At 52.4% G+C, this 16,637-nt stretch overlaps 1 long non-coding RNA gene across 2 annotated transcripts; it reads right to left on the reverse strand.

The window, feature by feature from the left end:
• Positions 1 to 268: 268 nt before the first annotated feature.
• Positions 269 to 4,546, reverse strand: LOC131422322 (uncharacterized). 2 transcript variants are annotated; one of them, XR_009224064.1, is made up of 3 exons: positions 4,489 to 4,546; positions 4,251 to 4,342; positions 269 to 1,142 (listed from the first exon to the last, which is right to left on the reverse strand). It is a non-coding gene; the product is annotated as an uncharacterized LOC131422322 (long non-coding RNA). The 2 variants fall into 2 exon arrangements; XR_009224065.1 differs by having other exon boundaries at positions 4,251 to 4,390.
• Positions 4,547 to 16,637: the final 12,091 nt, after the last annotated feature.

The following is a 16,637-nucleotide window of genomic DNA, read 5'->3' on the forward strand; positions in this document are numbered from 1 at the left end:
CTTGTGAGCTAAACCCACGGTCACAAACACCCCGTGTGTTACACGGGGGCTCCATTTAGAAGCGGCTCAGGCAAATACTTCTGCATGGCGGAGCCCTCCAGGTCCCCCCCTCTGCTCTGGCATTTGCAGAGGTGACCCTGGTCTCCCCTGCACCGTGTCCTGGTTACCTGACCCCAGGGCCAGACTTTGCCACTTCAGGGGTGCCCAAGAACCAGTATCCCCTCAGCCCAGACAACCCCAATGTCTCTAGAAAGATCAGACCATGAGGTGCAAGCTGTGAGCCTGCTCAGCACTTTCCAGCTCCTGGAACCTCTCAGCCCACTGTGAGCACAGACATGGAGCAGAGCAGGTCCAAGACCAGGAGGGCAGAGGGCTGTGGGCAGGGTGGGACGGCCCGGTGATGGCAGCCACAGTTCGGGTTCTGGAGAATGAGGATGATGAGACAGAAGGGACCATGTCACTGGCAAGGACCATCCTCCTAGCAACAGCTGAGAAGGGGGCTGTGATGAGTTGACCTTGATTAACCTCCACCGTGGATGCTTCTGGCAAGTTGGAAGGGAGGGGGGTGAGAAACATGTTGATTGCCTCCACCCCCCACTGAATCTACCCTGATGGAAGGAAGAGCCCTGGACAGGGAGAAAGGTCAGGAGGGGAGATGGGCCAGCGGGCAGGCGTGCGGATTCCCCACACAGGACCTCAGCAGGTCTGGCTCACTGCCATCGTCTGGACAGAGGAGCAGCCGGCACCCAGGGATGCACAGTCCCCTCTCCACTGAGGGAGCAGCTTCCAGGGCAGGGAGAGAGCTCTGGAACCTCAAACTCATCCATGAGAGGCAGTAACGCCTCGGCCTGCAGGCTTTGGGAACGAGGCGCCCCTCCTCACTGGCAAGGGGCCGGGCAGGAGGGAGGATTCAGTCTCTGGCAATGAGAAAGCATAAACACACTTTCTTGTTGCTTCTCACTTGAAAAAACTCACTGTTTTAGCCTCATGCTGTTGGCTTACAGCTTCTTCCCATTTCAACGGCCCCATTAACCTGTTGAACGGAATCACCAGGCAGGTGTGGGAAAAGCTGAGGGCGTCTCTGCTCCCATCAGCGTCTTCTCGGAATGGACTGGAGAGTTTGGATTCACTTGCTGAAACGACTAGAAAAAAGAATTAACCAAATTATGGAAAGGTAGGTCACTGCCTGCCTCATATCACGAAGAAAGGCGTTTTCAGGGCAAAAATACTTGATCACTGAGAATGACTACCCCTCAGCCCCAGACAACGCCTCCTGGAACAGAGCGCACATAGAGCAGAAGGTACACTGGCGGCGCTCAGCAGTGGCACCGGCGGTGGATCCCAACCTCGTGCACATCCAGCTGGGGGGCCTGCTGGCAAGGGACACCTGTCACCTGTCCAGATGCAGAAGAGCTTTGATCTAAGGCTTCAAAAACAAAATTAGCTTACAAGCAGGCTTCAGGTTAATTGCACATTTTTAAAAAATGAAATACTTTTTGCTGGATTAAATAAGAGATATGGTTTTATCAATCCTGTTTATGTAAGTTTTATTTATGTAAATGGATGGGGTTGCTTTGTAACCTTGGTTACGCCTGTCTTGGGAATTCAGCCGGTCTGGCGTGTTGTTTCGGCCACCCTGGCTTCTCTGTGAGTCCTCAGGGACCTGCCGTGACCCCACAGGTTCCTACCAGGGTCTGATCTCCCCCCGCCAAGGACGCACCCTGTGTCACCATGTGCTCAGCACAGACCACGGGGCCGTCTGCTGAGTAAATGAACAATTCGCCACAATTATAAGAGTTCAGCATAATCACTGAAAATCTCCAAAATCCATGCAAATCTGGGGACATCACAAAGTCAGTCTCCTTAGAAACCAGTTGAACACAACAATACCCAAACTTCTCATAATTACAGATATAAAAACTTCAAGAATTTGACATACCAAGATATGAAGGCTGAAGGAAGCAGCCATCCCAGGGCAGACCCCCAAAGGTGGCCGTGACACGCAGTAAAGGAACAAACACATACATGTGTATATGTGTGCGTAAGCTATTATAAATTTTAGTGAAATAAAGCACCTGTAGCACAGTTTACAAATAATAAAAAAATACACAATACTCTTAGCTGTAAATTCCATATAACCGACGGATTCTCACAGACACTTCTGCTGATTTTTGGTGAACTCTTGAATCTATAGGGACCTGTGGCTGTAACTGACCAGGGAGGGTCGTTCCCACACAAATGTTGGTGGACGTTTTTATTTGCATTAATGGATAAAACAAAATGAAACCACAAAACCAAGTCTGCTCTTCTCTTGTTTGTCCATGACTTCTTCACTGAGTTGGGTTATAGTTTCCAATACTAGAAGACCATGTCCTCAATCTTTTTGTGCTATTCACAATGCAACGGCTTCGACACACTTCTACATTTAATCTGCGTGGCTAACATCTTCTCCAACGCTTTCTGGAGTCAAAACACCCAACAAGGGGCCGGCCCCACGGCTTAGCGGTTAAGTGTGCGCACTCCGCTGCTGGCGGCCCGGGGTCAGATCCCGGGCTCGCACTCAACGAATGCACCACTTCTCCGGCCATGCTGAGGCCGCGTCCCACATACAGCAGCTAGAAGGACGTGCAACTATGACATACAACTATCTACTGGGGCTTTGGGGGAAAAATAAATAAATAAATAAAATTATTTAAAAAAAAAACACCCAACAAAATGATAAACAAGCCTTGTTGTGTAGTGTTTGCCCCTACCTGGATGTAAACACACCTGCTGTGACCTGGTTCAAGCTGCCACCTTGACGTGACCGACAAGGAGCTGTCACCACAGCACACTGTGGGTGACAACTAAGAAAGGGGGACACAGTGTGGTTATCTTACGTTGACCCTCCAGACCTGCTCTGCCCCCTCCACCCTGCTCGGCGTGGGGGGCTGCCCTGTAGGGACTTTGTCAACGGGCTTCCAGTTCTGCTTTGCTGGTGGGACTCCTGGCAGGACATCGGCAGGAGGTGAGGGTGAGGTCTCGGTTTTATTCCCCTACAGGTCATCTTAGTTTCTCTCTGACTCTCAAAAGAAGAGTGACTCTCCATGGACCACGAATGCTCCCTCCTCACTCCTTCAGACCAGAGTGAGAACAACTCTGCCATCTTTAGACTGGGACGTTGGGCTTTGTTTTGTGGTCTTCCAGTGTTCTGCCAGTGTCTTTGTAAGAGCCCCCTCACTAAACCCTCCAGAAATTATGCTATGTGCCCTGTGCTTCCTGCGGGAACACTGACTCATGACGCAGAACCACAAAACAGCAGAATTCACCCAGGAGTCCCCAAACGAGGGCCATCTGGCAGGCAGAGTGAACGGCCAGTCCAGATGCTGCAAGAACCCGGAGGGGTCCTGGAGGGAGTTTTCCAGAAAAGGCAGTAACAGTAGAAACAACCCTACGTAGCTGCTCCCATAAGAGGAGCTGGATCCATGTGAGCATACGGGAAGGCACCTTATGCTTTCATCAGAAAGAACAGCAATTATAAATGTTAAGAAATAAAAGGTATTAGTATAAAGAAACTAAATGTGGCATGACTTTAAAGAAAAAATGGCACAAAAAGAAAGAGTGGCCTTAACACTGGGCGTATTTCCTTCCACTGGCTCAGGGGAGGCTCCAGGGCCTGCAGTGTGGGAAGTGCCATCCTGGCCCTTAGCACACTGTTCACACAGGCACCAGAGAGCAAGGGAGATTCAATTACATTTAGAGAACAGAACGCCTATCTTATCAGCTTCACATGTGAGAGGAGACAACGGGGAGGAGGCAGAGGGATGGGCCTGGCACGGACCTCCTCACATTGCAGGGTGGGCACCGCAGACACTGTCAGAAATGGACAGGACAAGAAACAGGCCTGTGCATACTGACTTAGTTACAAAGGAGACTGAAGACCCACTGCGCGTGGGGTGTGGGGGGCTCTCTCCTTAGGAGGCATGGCACTCGCTGCGTGCTGTGGACGTGGGTTCACTGTTGTCTGGTTTTCAGCTGCCTCCTTGGCCCTGGGGCCACCTCTCTCCTCTCCAGTCCTCCTATTTGCCAAGCCCCTCTTATAATGCAGCACTCTGAAACGGCTTTTCTTTACCGAAATCCATTTATGCCAAAGCTCTTAGGCAGTGTTATAAATGTTGGTTTAAAACATTAACCAGAGGATTAGTGATAAAATAGAAACTATTTCCCAAAGCAATGTCATCTAAAAATGCAGCACCGGTTCCCCCCCTCACCTTACTTTAGGGGAGCACATCAGAGGGACCGCTGGGACCCGCTTCCAGGTGAAGGTCATTTCTTACGCCTCTTCTATTATTCCCAGGAATTCCTCAAGAAAAGATGGAAAAAGAAGTCTATGACAACAGACGGGAGTTGTCTAAAAGGAAATGTGCATATAAACGGGTCTTCCCAGCTCGGGAAAAACAGTTTTCTGCATAAATAATTCAGATAAACCAGGACAAAAAGTGTACTGACCACGAGGGATGGGACCACGCCATGGGGTGGAAGTTATTGCTGATGGATCCTGAATAGACAGTACTGGAGATTCTGTGAGCTTCATTTACGTCTGCCATTATTCCCTCGGTCTCTGAGAGCCTTCCAGCCCGTGAGAACTGAGTTAGGGGCTTCTGGAGGAAGCTGCAGAGGCAGGTCGATCTGCTGGGTCTTCCTGCCCAGGTGGCTTCACTTAACTCCATTAAAGCTACTGATGACGAACAGATTGCGTTAGTGTCCCATGCACTCGTTTCATTCTCCATCTGCAACAGTGAAAATTGCATAATGGCACTGTTAAATATCCCAGAATTATAATTAATTCTGATTAGCTGGTAAAATCTTAGTGCACTAGAATCTTGACTAACCAGAACTGAAATAGCCACAATTGCCACGCTGTATTCCATTTCTAAGAGAAAGAGACAGATCAAGCAGAAATATAATCTAAAACCAAATTATAATGCAAATTCCAGGCAACATTCTGGGATTGGAATTTACCTATTTATGTCTAGCATTGTCCTCATCTGTAATGGACACATACAATGTGCCCATGGGGACTGGCTGGCCTGCCCACTCTGTTCTGCCAGGCCCACACCCACTCTGGGGGTGCCAGGTCCTCCCTCCTCCTCCTGGAGGCCCTCCCCTCCAGACTACACTTCAGCCTGGGCCCAACCCCCTTCTTCTCATCTCAGACACTGGGTTGTGGGCCTGGCCATGACTCCTGGACTGTTGCTCATTGTCTTTCATGAAATACATCCCTCCTGCCTACGGAGAAATTAGGACAGGACATACCTCCTCTCACCCACCCTCCATCCCAATACTCATGCACCCCACAGCCACAACCCCCATATCTCAAGAAACACAACTGGTGACAGGCTTGGGTGTCTCAGGGGGTGTGTGGGAGCTAAGGGGCACCGCCAAGGTGGGCAAAGCCTGAACAGGTGAGGTCTGTCACCCCACAAGGCCCACCTCCCACCCAAGAGAGAAGGAGGCACACTCTGACCCTCAGCCCCAGAACTTATGGGCCTTGTGGCCATGGCTTCCTTCTCTGCCCATTACTGTGCTGGTTAACTTCGTCCCCCCAGGGGGGATCACATAGCCCCTCTGTACTGCACCCTGGCCTTGTCCTCTGCTTCTCCAGCCCGGCCTCTCCCATCCGTGCTCTGGCCTGTGGGTCACCAAGCGTCCACGCAGAAGGGAGGCCTCCGTACTGGGGGCAACGGGGCGAGAACGGCCACTCCTCCAGGCTTACCCTGACCAGCAGGGACCCCTCCGACCCTCCTGGTTGATGCCCAGGGCATTTCCCCCAAAGTCCCTGCAGGTCTCTGCCATCAGTGACCTGTCCCCGCTAGGGCCACCCACTCCAGGCCCTGAGGGTCTCCGCCCAGTCCCCAGGTTCCTTTCCCAAACTCTCTCGTGGTGTCCCGACCCCACACTTCCCACAGAGTCCTAGGGCGAGCCCCCCCGCGAAGGACCCCCAAACAGAACACCCGCCAAGGCAGCGAGGACCCCCGCTGGCCCTGGGCCTTCAGATCCCAAATGAACCGCCGATGATTAGGGTTCCGAGGCCACAGGAGGACATTACAGTGATATCTGCTCCCAAGTGCGCACAAGAAAGATCACCGGTATTTACTTAGAAAAACGTAAGCTGATGACATTCTCGTTAGCGAAAACCTTACACTAAAAATGAAAAAACTACACGTATTTTGTGCCCGTATGGGCAGTAACCGCACTACAGAATCAAACCGGGACGCTGGACGTGACCTGGTGCGGCCACCAGCTCCCGGAGCCCCGCGCACGCGCAGAACACAGTACGAGAGGCCCGCACAACACCGCCGCCTAGTAGGCTGGGGAGGACAGGAGGGGCCCTGCGCACGCGCAGAGCAGAGTGCCGGAGCCCCGCATGACGTGGCTCCCAGGAGATGTGAGGGGAGCCGCGAGCGAGGCCAGAGGGGCTTCCTGCGCCCTCAAGCGGAGACTTTGGGGGGAGCTCGTTAAGATGGTGGTCTGAGGAGCTAACGCCTGGCCCTTTTGCCGGCGGAAACCCCGGATAGAGCGTATGCCTCCGAATTGGGCAGTCCGAGAAGGCCTCGACTTCAGCCGCCTGGAGTGCGAGGCTGCTTAGTGCGAGACTCGCGAGGGCCTGAGGGAAGAAGAGGAGACGACACTGCGCCGGCGCGGTGTGGCAGTCGGGCCTGCACAAGCGCAGTGTTGCGGCGGGCCCTGCGCACGCGCAGACGAGAGGCTCACAGCTGGCTCGCTATGGCTGCCAGGCGGGCTGTGGCGCCCTGTTGTCCTTTGCGTGTCTCGCCCATCTCCTGCGGGTCATTCCTCCTGCAGGTGGTCACTGGTGCCTGCTGTGTGTGGCCTATGACGCCATCAGAAGGCGACCGGAAGCCCCCGCCCGACTCTCTTCCCGCGCCCCCCCCGCCCTCCCCCGCCCTTCCAGGACACCTCGCGAGAAGGTGGCCCCCCTCCCCTCTCTGTCCCCTCCAGTGTCTCCTCTCCTCCCGTCCCCGCCCCTGTGAACGCAGCGCCCGGTGGTCCTGTGCCCCGTCCGACTGACTCCTCTCCCGTGTGGACGCGGAGCCTGCCCCGGTCTCGCCACACTCCCCCCTGCCGGGTGGTCCCGTCCTTGTCCCCGGCCGCGGAGGCCGCTCCGCGCTCAAGGCGTTTCCCGAAAGGACCGAGGTCTCTGTCGTCTCTCTCCGGGTGATTCGTCCATCCTCCGCCCGGGAACCGGTCTTGCGGTCACTGGTTGTTTCTCCCCAGTGCGGATAAGGGTGGCGAATAAGTGACACACTTGTGTCCCCGGAGCTGACGAATGTTAACGTATTGTCTTGCTGTTTAGAGCTGTCTTTGTGTTTTTAAAGGAAAGCAGCAGCATCCCCCTCACACTCACTTGTGGTTGGTTTCACATAAATTTTGTGTGCTATAATAGCATTTGATGTAATTAATGTTCCCTAAAAGCAACTTGGTTGAGAAAAATACCTCCTGAATAGAAATGGAGAACACGACGTATTTTCTAGTATATTCCAATTGTGAGCTTACATTCAGGTTTTAAGTAATAAATTTCTTAACCTTTTTACAATTATACCCATCCATTATTAAAACATCTTTCTTACAAATGACGTGGGGCTTCTCTGGGACTCTTGACGACCTGCCCCCCCTGCAGGGAAGAGCTGGTGTTATTGAGGAATCCAAAATCTTTTATTGCTCTCTTCAGGAATAAATGGAGTTGTCAGTAGGCAGATAAGCATGTTCAAGTATGTGAATGACTGGTTTTAAGGTGATAAAATTGTACTGGTTATTGTAATAATGTTTATAAACGGAATTACTAAGTCATAGAAATCAGTATTTTTTTTTACTAAGTCATAGAAATCAGTGTTATCAGAGAAAATACCCATGGACAAAAGTGACATATTTATGCATAGTGTGTGTGTGTAAATACTCTACCCATGCCTTGATCCTACATTCTCTTTTCTTCCTTAGCCTAAGCTCACACTTGATTGGCTGGTTGTGACTTAGCTTCCTTCCTCCTTTCCTCCCTTCCATCCCCGCCCTCCTTTCCCTTCTCTCTATTTCTGCCAAGCCTCTGCCCCACTCCATGTATTCCAGTTTCGATGAACTGCTGTGATCCCCCTAATTACCATGTTCTTTAGTCCATTCTCCCATCTCCTAAGTGTCTCTTTGGAGGCCCTTTCATATACTCCCTCATTCCTCCCTCTGCACTTTGTCTTTTGAGACGGCCCTCAGATGCCACCTCCTCTACACAGCCCATCCTAATCCTGGAGAATGCATCGTCCGTTCTTTGTGGTCATGTTACTGCACAAGGATGGGGTACTCTTCCCAATGCGCATAAAAAGCCGATTATTACGCCATCAGCTTTTGAGAAAAGAAAAGATTTTGTTCCAAGGTCGACTAGCCAGGAGACAGGAGGCAGAGCTCTCAAATATGCCTCCCTGATCCAGGGCTTGGGGCGCATAAATTGGGGATGAGGTGCAGGGCGGTCTGAAATGTGGAGATGGATGATTGGAGGAGAGGAGAAGGGAGGTAATTGATGACCTGTGCAAGCATAGTCAAGCTTCATGGCTCTTCGTAGGACACGTTCACAAATGGTGGCGTTAGCATGCTCTGAGGGTAGAGTTTTCAGCCCCATGACGTCAAAGGGTCACCAGTCGGGCATTTGCGCAGGCCCAGTTGATGGGCTGGTGGTCTCAACCGGCCTGAACTGGACAAACGGGGACTCTCAGTTCCTGAAAAACCACTCTTAGTCACTCTGTTGATAAGATCGGGTCAGTTGGTCCTGATGGGCTCGGGGTTACAGTCTCACTGAGCTCTGGTCACTGCGCCTGCAGAACCAGTTATTGATGCTGGTCTGTGCTTATTTCACTCTGTGTCTCTACCCCTTCTAAGATTCGGAGTGGACGCTGTGTCTTACTTATACTTCCAGCTTCTCCTAAGACGGTGCCCGGGGCTGGTAGACACACCGTGAATACTTGCTGCCTGACTGACTCATTGAAGGAATGGAAGTGCTGTGTCCTGAAGTTACTGTCTGTTCCGTGTAGGAGAGACAGCAAAGCTGCAGCTAGAGGATGAGGAGGACATTGGTGTCGTGGAGACTGTGCTCCAGGCTGTAGACACGGCGAGGATGGGCCCTGGGTGGTGCTGACAAAAAAGAGGGCAATGAGTGAGTGCTGAGGGCTGTTATAAAAACCTAGTCGAAGATGTATTGACCCAGATACGATATTTATTTCTTTTTGAAGATCAACACTATTGGGGTATGACTTATACACGATAAAATGCAACCACATTGTGTGCATCATGACAAATTTCAGAAAATGTAAGCACCCATGTGGCCATGGCCCCCATCAGGATCTGGACCATCTCCTTCACCAGAGGGGTTGCTGTGCGCTCCCTCCCAGTCAGCCACTCACAGCCCGGTCCAAGCACCTCCAATCCTCTCTGTCCCCGGGGAGGGGGTTGTCTTTGCTGTAATTTCTTGTGGCTCTTCACTACATTGTGTGCATGAGTGGCTGATCCCCTCTTACTGCTGAGTGCTATGTCTATGCAAGTTTTTTAGCCGTTCATTTGTTGATGAACATCTGGGTATTTCAGGTTTTTGTCTATTGTGAACAGAGCTGCAAGGAACGCTGAGATTCAAGCTTTAGTGTGGACATGTTCTCATTTCCCTTGGGTAAGACCCTGGGAGTGAAATGGCTGCGTCACATGGCGAGTGTATGTGTAATGTTAAGAAGCTACTAAATTGTTGGTGCTGTTGATAAATTGGACCTCACTGCAATCTGGATTAGGCTCACTCTAATAGGATACCACCCCTCACCAACCAGAATGGCCCACGACACCAGGCGTGGACAGAATGTGGAGCAGCCGATTCCTGCCTGGTCAGTGGGGGTGTAAAATGGCACAGCCACTCTGGGAAAAGTTCTGGCAGTGGCTAAGCTGTTTCATATCCATACAATGGACTTTTATTCAGCAGTAAAGGGAAATGAACCACTGATACGCAAGCACGTGTAAATCTCAAAGACGACTTGAGTGAATGCATCCTTCAAAGAGTACATGCCATATGTTTCCATTTATAGAAGTCTGATCAAAAAAATCTGTGGTGGAGAAAATTCAGGAGAGGGATTGCCCCAAGGCTGAGGGCGGGGATCTACTTGGAAGTGTCCTGAGGGCCTGCGTGGTGATGTGTGGCCTCAGGTGTGCATTTGTCAAGATCCTGGACTCTGGTGCCTGTCACCGTCTGTGACTCTACCTCAAAGGAGACACTGTGAACAGCTCTTGGACTCTGGTTGATTTGTGCACGCTGCAAGTTCAGAAGGAAGTGTACTGGTGTCAGCGACTGAGATTCATCCAAAGAAGAGACGGGGAATGGGTGCTTAGAGGGACGGAGAGAAGGACAGTTATGTGACAGACGAGTGTGGTAAAGTAGTGGTGCTGGAGTCTAGTGTCTGTGTGAACATCTTGCATGTATGTGTGAAAATTGTCATAATGTGGAGAAAAATATGTTGTAGCCCAAAGGTTTCCTCTTTTGTCTGTTGGTTGTCTTAAGGCAGGCACTTCCAGTTTGGAGTTCCTCTACCTCTTGGGGAGGTGAAGAGGATCACAGAGGGACACAGTGGGAAACACCTCAAGTGTTTCTTGCGATATCTTAAGAAGCCTCTGGGACTCCCGATGCTTGTGCATAGTTAGCCACACTTGCAGCCGCGGCCACGTGTTTTGGTTTTATTTCACCTGGTGGGAGTCACCTTGCTGATCTTGAGCAGCAGATGTGCGCAGACTCCGTACAGCGGGTCGTCGTTGGGTAAAAGAGTGGAGACGGGCGTCATCTCTTTAGGACTGTTTGGTGGACATGGTGTTTTAAACTGTAGATGGGGTTCATGGATGAGAAGTAATGAAAGGAGGCCTGGTCCGGGGCATGAGACGAGGGGCTGATGCATGGATGCCTGTGTGACCCTGATGATGACCCTGATGACCCAGTAGTGACTGGGGCGGGCATCCGTGTGTGTGCGCGGGACCACTGGGCCACCTCTGCTCATTCAGATCCTTTGTGCAAGATAGAAAAAGGCCTCTGCTGGGAGACAGGCTGGAAAACGTGCACCCGCTCCAGGCAGGTGGGCCTCGCTGGGTCTGGTGGGCAGAGGCCTCTTGGTAGGAACGATTGTCCAGCTCCACCGGTGGCCCTGGGACAGGACAGGGTTAGTCCTCGTCCTCTTGTACCTTATATTTTTAGGGGCGGGGCAGACCAATAAATGGACAAATGAAAGCGCGCTGTGATCTTGGGTATTGTTAAGAGCTGTGGGGGAAAATCAGGGTAAGTGTTGGGAGCGATTTCAGACCTGAGGAGGGGACCTGGTGACAAATGGCAGGTGCAGCATGATGCCGTGAATGGAAAGCTTAAAAGGGTGAAAACCAATTTCACACAGTGGGTAGTTGTTAATATTTTCAGTTCCTTCCCTTTTGGTTTTAGTTCATCCTGGCTTCTGTTGATTTTCTGTGGTTCTTTGACACGATAATTTTGAGCTAGTCAGGCCGAAGGCAATTAGTCCCACTGGGCAGTGTGCATCTGGGAGGGTGGGTGCAGGGCCGTGGGAATCCACCTCTGCACCGGGCTGAGAGCTGTCTCCGTGGACTGGGTCACAGCCCTGCATCCTAGTGAAGGGGGATCTCGGCTGCAGAGCTTCGGGCCACGCCCACCGGCCTCCCCATCATAGCCTTGGACAGGCAGGGCCTTGGGCACTGGGGACGGCGTGGTTCTGACACCGATGGGCTGTGGGTGTGAATACAGCATCTGAGGGGGCTGCAGATCCCTCCACAAACTTAAGGAGAAAGTTCTGAACAAAGCTCTCCAAGAATCGACAGAAATGGGGCGGGCGAGTGGGGGGGGATACGTTGAGACTAAAATATGTGGAGAAGCACCCTGGTGTGCACACAGGGTGTTTGGAGGGACTTCAGGCAGCCTCTTCTAGCTGAGGTCAGGGCATCTGGTGAAGAAAGGAGAATGATCATGGTGGTCTTTGAGCTCGGGGTTGTGTCAGTCATGTGTAAAACCTCACGCTGGTCCATAGCCCTCTGTGAGGGGACGCCTGGTCCCCTTTCCCTCCTGTCCCCTGCCCTCTGATTTGGGGAGCAGCTGGGACACCAGGGGATGGGGGCTGCAGTGTCTGGGAAAAGAGACCAGACCAGGCCCTGGGATGTGGGCCACCAGGGTGACAGCAGCTGTCCTCAGTGACGTGAGGCCACCAGGCTGAAAATGAATGTCTGTTGTTTTTTCCCCTGAAAGGCCCTCACCGTGTGAGGATTCAGAAACCTTGCAGGGGTGTGGCCTCCTGGTGCCCTGGGGTGCTGAAGGCTGAGATGCCCCTCTGCATGCCACAGAGGGTCCCACAAAGGTGGCCGGCACATTGCTGTACAGCCCGCCTCGTCCTGCCCCCTCACCCCTGCACGCACTCTGCCCTCGTCATCTACCTGCTGGCTTTCCTTCCACAGGCAGCTTCCACACGCTGAGCGTCACCCCAAGTTCTGGTCCCTTCTCCTGCTGATGGACACTGGGTTTAATTCCAGCTTTGGCCTGTTGTGGACTAGGCTGGTAAGGAGAAAGACTCTTTACGAGTCTTTTGCCAACTTGATTTTCATTTGTCTCGAGTGAAGTTGCTGGCCGTTGTCCCCAAAGCCGCTGGACTCCCTTGCTGTCCCAGCTGCAGCAAATGAGGGTTGTTGCCCCACGTCCTCAGCAACTCGTGGTGTCAGCTCTCCCCCTCTGTCTCCCTCTCTCTCCCTCCCTCCCTGTCTCCCTCTCTCTCTCTTCCTCCCTCCATCCCTCTCTCTCCCTCCCTCTCTCTCTCTCTGTTAAGGCAGATTGCTAGTGAGTGTGAAACATACGCATTAACTTTCTTTTATTTTTGCAACTCAGTTCCTTTTTATCTTTTTCCTCTTAATCTGCCAGAATTGGCCTCTGTTTTCTGAAACTAAGTGAACGGCATTGGGCCCTCACCCCAAGGATGAACTGCAGTGGGGGGTTTCGAGCCACGAGTCTGGCCACGGAGGTGAGTGCTGTGGATCAGGTGAGTGGTGCACGTGTCAGGAAGTGAGGGGCGCACCTGTCTGCATTTTGTTTCCACTTCTAACTTAGAATGTTCATTTTAGTGCCGAGGCCTTAGGTCCTAAGGAAATATGTCGTCTGCGACTGACACTTTTAGTCACCATTTCACCGGACTCCTGATATTCTTGTTCTGGAGCACCGTCCACCTACCCTGCCTCAGTGGGTCCGGTGCCTTGGGCTCTGGCCACCAGCTGGAGTTGGCTGCGAGCTGCAGCGGACACCAGGCTGGTCTTCCTTCAGTCACGGAGACCACCCTCTGGTCCAGACGAAGGGGCATGTGGCACTACTGTCCTCGTCACACCCTCGCCGACCTCACATGGTGACCATAGCTGGTCCTGCCGCTGAGCGTGGGTCCTCCTGTTCTCAGGAGAGGCCCCAGCGATCCAGTCCCAGTGTATAAGGGTTGCCCCTCCACATGCACGCTTCTTCCGTGTCCAGACTCTCAAATGCTGGGACAGGACGCACTGCAGTCCTGCCACATTCCTCTTCCCCCTCTAGTGCCAAGCTCGGCACTGAGCACAGCAGCGGGCGTGTCCGGTCGTGGCCTTGATCTCAGCCATGCAGACTCACAGGCCGTGCACTTCCCTTCATGTGTCGTGTCACGGTTCTGCCCAGATCTTACATACTTATTCTAAATCTTTCCTCCAAACCAGAAGATTACCTTTAACACAGAGTGGTCACCAGCAGTTGGAAAGTCAGAGTTGATTTGGAAACTAGACAGAGGCCCGTCTGAAAGGCTGCCCTCCTGGGGTCCTCACATGCTTCCCGTGTTCGGAGATGCCAGCGATAGAGGACCTGGTGGGATGGAGTGGCTGCCGTCCCTCGGATGTCCACGGTGCACAGCCCCCTCCCTGGTGGGAGGAGTGCGTTACGGCCGGTGCTGGAACAAGGATGACAGTGGCCTCTGCCGTGTGATGTCCTCCAACAGTGGTCCCAGCTGTGCAAGTGCAAAGAGAACCCCAAGGAAGGGGGGAAGTCACCCCAAGATGAGGTGCTCGTGGTAGCTGCTCTTCTCTGGGATGGCCCCTGGGCAGGGGAGTCCCTGCATGGCAGATGTGGGGCTTGTGCCAAGTCACCACCCATAAGGCATTAGCATGAGAAGACGCCCTTTAGTCTGAGTGTCTGTGTTTTACCTCCATCCCCCCCACCTTACCAGCGCACCCTGATCTGAATCTCCAAAGGGGCTTCTGGGGTCAGCTCCCTGTGGCCCCTCTCATGGTACAGTGGGTCTTGCTGTCTCCTGGTGTCTCAGTGCATACTCACCTCCATGCTTTCCCTGACCCTTGACCCCTGGATCCTGGATGTGTGGAGATGAACGCAGTGTGAGCCCTGGGCACAGAGCAGATGCAGAGGCACAGGACTGCAGGCCTGAGAGCTGAGCCTGGAGGGATCAGCAGAGGCTCAGGAGCAGGCAGAGCTATGCTGGGTCTATACTGAGCCCTGACCCAGAGAGGGAGGGGGTCCTACACCAGCCCAAGGGACCCCCACTCCTAAAGGGCGTGGGCCTGCTCCAGCACCTCTCAGCAAGTCACTCCTTTATCCCACCCTCAGTAAAGTGTCTGTGCACTGGGTTTGGTGAAGGCTTCTCTCTGTGGTTCCGGGGGATGTTTCCTCCAGGCACCCCTGAGTCTGGGGCACAGCCACAGCGAGGGCTCAGAATCACTCCAGCAGTCAGGGCCGGCCTCTTAAACCAAAGTCAGTTGCTCATTCTCTCCCTTGGGGAGCCTCCTTCAGGGGTCCTCTTGCCTCAGCTCACACAAAGAGGGCCCGTCCCATCAGATCTCCCAGATCTCCAATGATGTCTAAACCCCAGGGTGGGCAGAGCCTCACACTGGCCAGAAACCCCGTCTCCGGGAAGAGCCCCGGGGAGAGCGTTGGCTCCAGCTGCCCGGGACACCAGCCGGCTCTGTCCTCTGCTCCCTGTACCTTGGACTCAGTCTGGGACTGCAGGCCCAGCTGCAGGCCAGTGTCCGGCCCGAGATGAACAAGGTTCCAGACAGGAGGGCCGACCCGCCCCCAGAGCAGCAGCCGTCTGTCCCTTGCCTCATTGCTTCCCTTGCTGCTGGTCTCACCCTGTGCATCGCACCTGGGCGTGCAGGGAAGACAGTGACCATCTCCATGTGTGCACACGCCTCCTTCCAGAATGCAACACCATGCCCTTGAGCTTGACTGTATCCCAGGGAAGCCGTGAAAGCACAGCAGGGCCTCTGGTGCCCTCAGTAAGAGCTGCAGCCACTCCATCAGCTGGTGTTGTGTCTCAGAAAAGGAATGCAGATTGGGTCTCTCCGACCCACTGGGGTCCTAGGAGGTGGGTTTCTGAGCCCAGGGGAGGATGAGAAGTGAAGTAGGAGGCAGATGAGAGAGGAACAGAGATCCCAGTCTGCCCATTTGCATCGATGATCAGCCTGCAGATGCTGTAATCAGGGCACATGTCTGATGGGAGCAGGTGCAGGAGTGAACTTCTCTCTCAAATGAACAGTGTTTAATAACATTTTCACATGTATATTTAGCATGGCAGCAACCTCCCTGCCCAGCGAGGGGACCCGCCTGGGTGACCCCCTTCCAGGGGCATGGCCCTGGGTGTCCTGCGGGAGAGCTGGAGCTGGGCAGGCTCCTCCTCCTCCTGGGGTCCCCAGCACCCACCGCCCACCGAGAAGGGAGGGGCTGGAGAGGGTGGGTTCCTGGCCTGGCTTTCTCTGCCCTGTTAGAATTCCAAAGGACGGGGCATTTTCTGTGCCTTAAGCTCCAGGACATTCATGGGCTGTCAACTGCAGTTAAATTTCTAATCAGAAAAGTTCTTACTCTAACATGGACAGCGTCTTCCTTTCATACAGGATCCCGGGCCCCCCAGGTGATGATGAAAATAATTAAATTTTATTTTATTTAAAGTACATTTATTCCTTCATTATGAAAGTAACAGAAGAAGAAACATTTCTGAAGCCAACATGATCTGTTGGTTAATTTTAAAAGCTGGTGAAAATGATAATAAAAAAATAAGGAAGCAGACATACTTTGCATATATTTTTAACTTAAAACATATAAATATGCATTAATTTTTAATAAGTTTATCAGGTATACTTTTCATACAATGAAATCTTCAAGTTCTAACTGTACATGTTGATAAATTTTGACAAATGTATACAATCGATCAAGATGCATGAAGTTTTCGTGACTCCTCACCCCTCTGGTCAATATCCCACCCAGGGCCACTGCACACCCAGTCTTGACTCTGGATATTTCCATGTAGAGTGGAGACTAGTCAGCCCCGGTCGGGGACTAGAGTTCTTAGTCTTCATTTTTGGCGTAAACCACACCCTTAATTCATCTTCTGAAGATACCCACTTTCAGTAGTTTTTTAAAGCAGACTGAGACTTGAATACATTTGTGAAGCAATCTAAGACCAGCATTCTTCCAAACATTCACAAATTACTTTCCGCTTTTTGAGGTTTCTTGTCTGCACCTAATTCAGAAGCAATTTTTAAAGCGACTTCAGTTTGCCTTCATCTTGATTTCC

This window comes from Diceros bicornis, chromosome 26 (assembly GCF_020826845.1).
Source record: "Diceros bicornis minor isolate mBicDic1 chromosome 26, mDicBic1.mat.cur, whole genome shotgun sequence".
Taxonomy (NCBI): Eukaryota; Metazoa; Chordata; class Mammalia; order Perissodactyla; family Rhinocerotidae; genus Diceros; species Diceros bicornis.